The 9,082-nt window shown below is 40.6% G+C and overlaps 1 protein-coding gene across 5 annotated transcripts in view; it reads right to left on the bottom strand.

Annotated features, from left to right (window-relative positions):
- Positions 1 to 9,082, bottom strand: part of SNCAIP (synuclein alpha interacting protein) — a 165,158-nt gene that overhangs the window by 100,039 nt on the left and 56,037 nt on the right. The window lies entirely within an intron of this gene.

Genomic DNA, 9,082 nt, shown 5'->3' with positions numbered 1-9,082 from the left:
AGAAGAGCCAAATGAGAGATACTCCATATTCATGGATAGGAAGATTCAATATTGTCAAGATGTCAGTTCTTCCCAACTTGATCTATAGATTCATTGCAACCCCAAACAAAATTCAAACTAGTTATTTTGTGGATACTGACAAACTAATTCTAAAATGTATATAGACGAAAGACCCTTAATAGCCAACACAATATAGACGGAGAAGAATAAAGTTGGAAGACTGACACTGCCTGATTTCAATACCTACTGTTAAGGATATTGTAATCACGACAGGGGGGTATTGGCAAAAAAGACTATACAGATCAATAGAACAGAAGTGGGAGCCCCAGAAATGGATCCACATAGTCAATTAATCTTTGACAAAGAAGAAAGGCAATACAATGAAGCAAAGGTAGTCTTTTCAACAAATGGTGATGGAACAACTGGACATCCACATGCAAAAAAAAAAAAAAAAATGAATCTACATCAAACTTTATACCCTCCATAAAAATTAACTCAAAGTAGATCACAGACATAAAATGTAAAAGGCAAAAACTATAAATCCCCTGGAAGATAACATAGGGGAAAACCCAGATAACCTCGGGTATGGTGATGACTTTTTACCTAAAACACCAAAGGCACAAGCCATAAAAGAGATTAATGATAAACTGGACCTCATTAAAATTAAAAACTTGTGCTCTGTGAAAAGACTGTTTCAAGAGGATGGTAAGACAAGCTGCAGACTGAGAGAAAATATTTATGAAAGACACATCTGATAAAGAACTGTAAGACAAAATAGCTGAAGCACTCTTGAAACTCAACAAGAAAGTAAACAACTGATTTAAAAAAAGAACTAGAGATCTTAAAAGACACCTGACCAAAGAAGATCTATAGATGGCAATTGAGCATATGAAAAGATGCTCCATTTCATATAGTATCAGGAATATGATACTAAAACAATGATGAGATACCACTATACACTTACTAGGATGGTCAAAATCCATAACACTGACGACACCAGATGCTGGTAAGGATATGGAGCAACAGGAACTTTCATTCACTGCTGGAGGGAATGCGAAAGGGTACATATTGGAAGACAGATTGGCCATAGTTACAAAACTAAACATATTCTTACCATGAGATCCAGCAACAGTGCTCCTTGATATTTACCCAAAGGAGTTGAAAACAATGTCCATACAAAAATCTGCACTGGGATGTTTGCAGCAGCTTTGTTCACAATTCCAAAACTTGGAATGGCCTTCAGCAGGTGAATGGATAAATAAGCTGGCGTATATTCAAACAATGGAAAATAATGCAGCACTAAACACCAGTGAGCTCTCAAGCCATCAAAGGACACGGAGGAATTTTAAATGCATATTACTAAATGCAAGAAGCCAAACAGAAAGTCTACACACTGCATGATCCTAATCATAGGACACTCTGAAAAAGGCAAAATTATAAAAAGTTGATTCGTTGCCAGGCATGGGAGGTACGGGGACAGGGATGAATGGTCAGGGCACAGAGGATTTACAAAGCATTGAAAACAATCTGGATGATTCTGCAATTGGGGATACAGATCATTACACATTTGGCTAAATCCATAAACTATACAAGACCAAGAGTGTAAGGTAAACCGTGGACTTTGGATGCTTAAGATCTGTCAGTGCAGGTTCATCAGTTGTCACAAATGTACCATTCTGATGGGGATGTTGATAACGACGAAAGCTATGCATGCATGGGGTCAGGAGGTACACAGGAAATCTCTGGATTTTCCTCTCAATTTTGCTGTGAACCTAAAACTTGCCTAAAAAAAAATCCCCCCCAAAAAAACCCAAAAACCAAACAAACAAAAACCAAGTCCTTTAGAAAATACTAAATTATCTAGCACAATATTACCAGCTTACAAGTTAAGGAAATTACTTCTAAAAGGAACCAATGAGCGGCACCGGGGTGGTTCAGTAGGTTAAGCGTCTGACTCTTGATTCCGGCTCAGGTCATGATCTCACAGTTGTTGAGTACAAGCCCTGTGTCAGGCTCTGCAGTGACAGAGCCTGCTTGGGATTCTTTCTCTCTCTCTCTCTCTCTCTCTCTCTCTCTCTCTGACTGCCACTTGCTTGTTCACTCTCTCTCTCTCAAAATAAATAAACATTAAAAAAATAAATAAAAGGAACCAGTGATTCGCTTAATTAAGGTCATAGAACTTGCTCATGGTGTGCTGGGGAAGAGAAAAGAGGTCTCCTGAGTTGTTCTGCCTACTACATGTTTTGAATTTATCAAAAATTAAATAAATAATAGGGATACAAATAAACGAAGTAAAATGAGTGGGGAAAACAGTTATTTTTTTGACATTAAGGCAACCTCACCTCAAGTTGGCTGCTGCCCAAACATTCATACCAAAGCCCCTGGTCCAAATGACTTCATTAGCGAGACATCCGTCAATACAGAGGGTCCCATTCTCATTACAAACAGGCAGAGGACATGGAAGTACAAATCTGTCTTGACTAGAATTTTTTAGACTAAGTTTCAAAAGTCTCACATCTACATCAATAGCTGAGTAAGAAGTTGAATACAGATGCTTATTTTTTCAGATGCATTTTATGTATTGTTTCTTTAAGAAAAATTCAGCTTCAAATCATTTTAAATTAATCAAGTGACGTTTTAAGCGTCTCATCAGTTTCCAACACTGTTCTAGGTGCTATGAAAACCTGGGATTTTTTCTTCTTTCTTCCTTTTCCCTCTGTACCTAAGTCACGTTAGAATCCTCAATTTCAATGCTCATGTTTACTTCTACTTCTACACCAATTTCCCCTTTTTCTGGGCCTAACTCTTCCAGCTGGAGTACGGCAAAGGGAGCTAATTTCAACCGGTAGGACCCTAGTGAATCTCAACCACCTTATACAGGGTCTCAGGAAGAGATCTGTCAATTTCAGACCAAGACCCTTCCAGGAAGCAATGCCATCTGGTAGAAGAGGCAAGACAACGTGGACATGGGGACTGACGGAATTGCTGAAACTATGTGCAATCAAGTGAGTGCAACTAACAACAGAAGCCATGGAAACACAATGTTTTAAACATATATTCCTTCCCTCTTGGACACATCTTTTGTCTGGGACTCAAACCCTTGGTGAACTTTTCAAACTGTATCCCAAGGTGAAGCTGGTTGGAACACATGCAGCTGTACAACCTAATTCATTTGCATGGGTTTGTTACATCATTATCCAGGGAGAGAGGCACTGCCAAGCCACAGAGTGTGGTTTATGCTCCGTTCAGCCTCGGGTGGACCTCTGCTTCACCTGTCAAACTCCAATTGAGTTACTGGCTCACTCCTTTCTTGTTATCTAGTGAACTGTAGACATTCTCCAGTTTCTTCCTCTCCCATTTAATCTGATTCTGTGTGTGGTAACCAGCACGCATTACTATGAGTTCTCTGACTTCAAACATTCCATTTCTACTGACAAATCTTAAAATTTCCCTGTTCTGATCCATTACAATTCTCTTCAAGTAAACACTACAGTTCCTCTGCATGTTGCTGAGCTTAACATAGGAAGAACCTGGCTCTCTACCATTATGAGTTCTGTTTGCTCCATTTATGGGGTCAGAAAACACTAGATTCCTTAATTTCCAATCCCCCCCCCCCGCCGCGCCGACTGGTGATTCACACTGGTAATCTTTACACCTCCGTGGGCAACAATATCCATATTCGTCCCATACTCTTGCTAGATTTCTACTTCATCAATGTTCACAAGCTTTTAAGTGATGGGGACTCAGTGTCCTCATCTGTAAAACAGGCACATTTGACCTCTGGGGATACTGTGAAGATGACAAGAAATCATGTAGGCAAAGTCCTTAGAAGAGTGCTCAACAGGTGTCAGTTGCAACTGTTTTTATTATTCTGAGTATAGATCAACTACATACATATCTTCAATAATAAGCAAAATTAGTCAGTGCCTCCAGGTCATTGATGATTCAGAAATTATGACCCTGCAGATGGATTTCAGAATGTTTGCCACTATTTTCTATCTTTAGGTGTCCCCAACTGTATCCATATTCCAGTAGGTGATTACAAGGACCAGTTTTTTAAAAATCATTTTATAAATGGTTAAAAGTTGACTGTGCTGATACAGGGCTAAGGAAGCAAGACACATCTTTCCTCCTCTTTCTATGTCTGAGCTATCATTAGGAATGGATTACATGGAAGCAGCAGATCAAATGGTACTGATGGAAAAGCTGTTCTGGAAAACCCAGGGGACATGTTTCAGCAAACATGCTGAAGAAGATCATGCTGGGACCTTTAGGTCAGTGATACAGCCTTTCCTCATCACAGGAGGACAATCATTCTACACAGGGAGGCCTGGTTATCCAACTTCCCACAGTTTCAAGGTTGCAAGTGATATAAAAGTCATCATAACATGAAAATATTCATGCGTTAACTGTTTTAAAAAACTCTCCCCGCTGGGGGCAACTGGGTGGCTCAGTCGGTTGAACGTCCGACTTCAACTCAGGTCATGATCTCATGTTTGTGAGTGTGAGCCCCACATTGAGCTCTCTGTTGTCAGCGTGGAGTCTGCTTCAGATCCTCTGTCCTCCTCTCTCTGCCCCTTTCCCCGCTCAAGTAAATAAACATTTAAAAAAATCCTTAAAAAAATAACTCCCCCTGCTCAAGGGTCTCTCCCTGCTTAGAAGGAGCAAGCTCTATATCCTCTAAATCAACATTTTTGGAAATTGATCCTGCACTGGTTAAGTAAGGGAGGCTTTTTTTAAACCTTCCTTCAGTGCAACACAAATACAATGTAAGTGGATTGTAAGTTAAATTGCAAAGCTTACAAAAACATGCAGCATTCATGAAATCAGAAATGATGATGCTAAGTAACTCTTTGAAATATACATCAGACCACATTAGAGAAGCAGTAATTTCAGAAACATATCAACAAGGATGGTGGTTTATTTTTTTTTTATTTTTTATTTTTTTCAACGTTTATTTATTTTTGGGACAGAGAGAGACAGAGCATGAACGGGGGAGGGGCAGAGAGAGAGGGAGACACAGAATCGGGAAACAGGCTCCAGGCTCTGAGCCATCAGCCCAGAGCCCGACGCAGGGCTCGAACTCGCGGACTGCAAGATCGTGACCTGGCTGAAGTCGGACGCTTAACCGACTGCGCCACCCAGGCGCCCCAGGATGGTGGTTTAATAGGTTTCACAAGAGAAGGGGCTATCAAATGATAAGAAGTTTTGAGTAAGTTGGTGAAGCCCAAGGATTGACTGACTGATAATTTACTTACACAGAAATGACCACTGTTATATACTGCAAAACCAAACACAAAGTGATGGATGTCATGTTATATGAATACATAATATTGTTGAAAGAACTGACTGCCAATTCATTCAAAGATCTAACCTAAGTCTCATTAATTTTGTTTGTTTCACTATTTACCACGAAGACATGTTCCCATGTTTAGAGACTTCACTTTAAGTGGTCTTTTATTCCGCTCTGGACTATTCTCAGATAATGAGGGCCTCTGGTGCAAATAATCATACTTTTTTTTTTTTTTCAAGGAGTATACTTGGAGACATAACAAAATAAAACTTAAGTGCTAAGTGAACGTAGTCCAAAAACAGAGTTCTCTTCTCCAGGAAGAGTTCCAGCTAATCAATTTCATGAAGCTAAAGAGACATTACTACCTCCTGAGCAATTCATCCCTTGCCAGGCACTTTACACGCTTGACTTCTAAAACTTGTAACAAGTCTGCAAAGCTGGTACGATTCTCCCCATTTTAGAGGCAGGAAAGCAGATATTGGTTAGAGAACAATCATCAGTTCACAGAACAAGTGACGGGTGGAGAAGGGATTGCAGCCCATGTCCAACAAGACCCTAAGATCATTCCACTTGATGCTAAACAGAGAGTATACCTGGTGCAGGAGTCTGGAGCTGGTGGGAACCAGGAGTTTTCAGTTCAGTTGCTAATAACCCTATTCATTACCAGCCTCCACAAGAAATGAACTGAAGTATAGTTTCTGGGGCTGGCTGGGGGCAGCCTGTCAGGAAGACAGAAGATGCATGGCTCCCGTGTGGTTCCAGGTACTCTGTTGAACACGTGCTGCTAGAGACATCCAAGGCACTTTCAAGCATTCTTATGTATTTGCCTGTTGTGGGATATTCTTTTGAGGAGAGAGGCTGGCTGTGTTCCAAGATATTCTGGTCTCAATAAGCTAAAAGCAATGAATGCTGACATCAAAATGTTAAAATCCAAAAAGAAATTTGAGAAAGTGGTTACAGGTGCTCTTTGGAACAATGTTTTCCCCCTTTTGCATGAAGGACCCTTGCCATAAGTGCAAATAATCAACCCTGTCTGCATAAAGAGGGTCTTAAAATCCAGTAGGTTCTCCAAGCTATAGCATATTCCATACATAGGATCCCTGCAGCATGAGATCTCCCTTCCCTTAAGAAGCTGAAGTGAATATTATCTGTGGTCCGTAACACATGTCAGAGACCAAATCTTGATCTCTAAGCCTACAGACTCAGACACTTCTTAGCACTCTGCTTTTAAGGTTTTTATTTATTTTTGAGAGAGAGAGAGAGACAGAGACAGAGCATGAGGAGGGGAGGGGCAGAGAGAGAGGGAGACACAGAATCCAAAGCAGGCTCAAGGCTCTGAGCTGTCAGCACAGAGCCCGATACGGGGCTTGAACCCGTGAACCACGAGATCATGAGCTGAGCCGAAGTGGGACACTTAATTGACTGAGCCACCCAGGCGCCCTAGCACTCAGCTTTTAAAGGCATATTATGCTTTACCTCTTCCAATAAAAACAGAATACAACTTTCCACTAGTAGCTATTATATTTCTCTTGTAAGATCTTATTAAATAAAAGGATTCGCTAATTCATGAAGCTTTCTGGAGGAAGGCACAGTGGATCTGCAAAGGGTTGTTGTTTTATTCAAGATATCAACATTTCATTTTGTTACTCAGGGCAACAGAACATTTGACATGAAACCTGCTTAAAAATTTAAAAGTTTGGACACTGTGACAGTTCAAATCTAATAAATTTTTGGTTATCTAGGCTTCAGAGCATAGTTTAGTAAATTATGGTGGGCTTAAATGGAGTCTCTGTCTTAAAGCAAAAATGACAAAAATTATTGTTTTTGAGACCATCCTTACTCAAAAAACATTTTCATGTCTACTATATGGAATGATTTCCTATCCAGACAATTATATATTAAGTTATTGTTAAAAAACCTTCTACGAAGTATATTGAAAGGTTGTGCATAAGTTTTAAAAAATTAAATTATACGAAAATCTTAAAATGCCAACAATCATGCTTATTTCTTCATAGACGTGATTCGTTACGAGAAAGACACAAATCCTTAGCCTTGGATTATCTTACTACTTCTTACATATATTCAGAAGTTTCTCTGAGTTCAAAAGTTCACAGCAACAATTTATAAGGGTCTTAGCTCTTAAGCAAGCCAGAGAGAAGGTGCTGCTTTTAATCAGCACTCAGCTACAACCCTCGCCAGATCTCCCCGTCCGGCACGATACAGAAGGTGGCAAACGCAGTCGCACTTTCAAAAAGTATGATTTGCCACAAGGCAAATTCAGAAAAGTTACACAAAGAATCTGTAGGTACACACACATTCCATATTTCTAACTTTGGGGAACTGTAGCCCTGGAAAGAGAAAAAACTTGTGCAACTATCTTGGGAGATAAAGGGAGTGAAAAAGGTTTATTGTGCTGAGCACAGACCAGGAAAAATGTGCTTTGCTCCTGGAAGTCACATATGCCTTTATTTGTAGGCTGGAGGCCCCCAGGTGACGCTCTAAGGAGATGAGGCGAAAAAGCAATAGAGGGATATTAAAAGGGATTCCATTACGATGGTTAAATAGTCTCCCTTAAGAACCACATTGTAATTTTTTTAATCCTGATATTTAATCCTATTTAGAGGTATGGAGGATTGGAGACAAATATTAAAATCATGAAGATCTCTTCCCCTGAAAAATATAAGGCTCTTCTCCCTGCCTTCCTTTCCTTCCACTCTTATCCATTGAGCACCACATATGGGACATCGCCATTGGGCATTCAGCAGTGAATAAGGAGACAGGTCTGGTGCCCTCAGGGAACTCCTATTTTAATGCAGTGCCATCCAGTAGAACTTTCTGTGATGATGGGAATGCTCTTTAGCTGCATTTTCTGACATGGTGGCCACCAGCCACAAGGGCCTACTGAGCACCTGTAAGGTGGCTGGTGTCAGTGAGAGACCCAACTTCAAATTTTATTTCATTTCCATTTATGACATTTAAAACTCAAATAGGGGCGCCTGGGTGGCGCAGTCGGTTAAGCATCCGACTTCAGCCAGGTCACGATCTCGCGGTCCGTGAGTTCGAGCCCCGCGTCGGGCTCTGGGCTGATGGCTCAGAGCCTGGAGCCTGTTTCCAATTCTGTGTCTCCCTCTCTCTCTGCCCCTCCCCCGTTCATGCTCTGTCTCTCTCTGTCCCAAAAATAAATAAATGTTAAAAAAAAAATATTTTTAAAAAAAACTCAAATAGCCACAGGTGGACAGTGGCTACCATGTGGGACAGCACTGTTCTGATGGATTGATCAGACCATAAACAAGTGAACAAATGGACATAAAATCTTTCCAGGTTTGGATGAATGCAATAAAAAAAAAAAGGCTAAAGCTGACTGTGGGAAGGTTGGGCTTTTTTTTTTTTTAAGTTTATTTTGAGAGAGAGAGAGAGACAGAGAGAGAGAGAGAGAGACAGAGAGAATGTGAGTGGGGGGCAGGGCTGAGAGAGAGAGAGAATTCCCAGGAGGCTCCGCACTGTCAGCACAGAGCTGGACATGAGGCTCGAACCCACCAACTGTGAGATCATGACCTGAGCTGAAATCAAGAGTCAGATATTTAAATGACTGAGCCACCCAGGTACCCCAAGACTGGCTCTTTTTTTTTTTTTTAATTTTTTAAAATAAAGTTTATTCATTTATTATTTCAGAGAAAGAGAGAGAGAGAGAGGATAAGCAGAGGAGGGGCAGATAGAGGGAGACACAGAATCTGAAACATGTTCCAGGCTCTGAGCTGTCAGCCCAGAGCCCGATGTGGGACTCTAACT

Source organism: Herpailurus yagouaroundi, unplaced genomic scaffold, assembly GCF_014898765.1.
Source record: "Herpailurus yagouaroundi ecotype Mexico unplaced genomic scaffold, PumYag 192, whole genome shotgun sequence".
NCBI classification, from domain to species: Eukaryota; Metazoa; Chordata; class Mammalia; order Carnivora; family Felidae; genus Herpailurus; species Herpailurus yagouaroundi.
The sequence above is the reverse complement of the archived record's forward strand: the minus strand, read 5'-3'. Positions and strand labels throughout refer to the sequence as shown.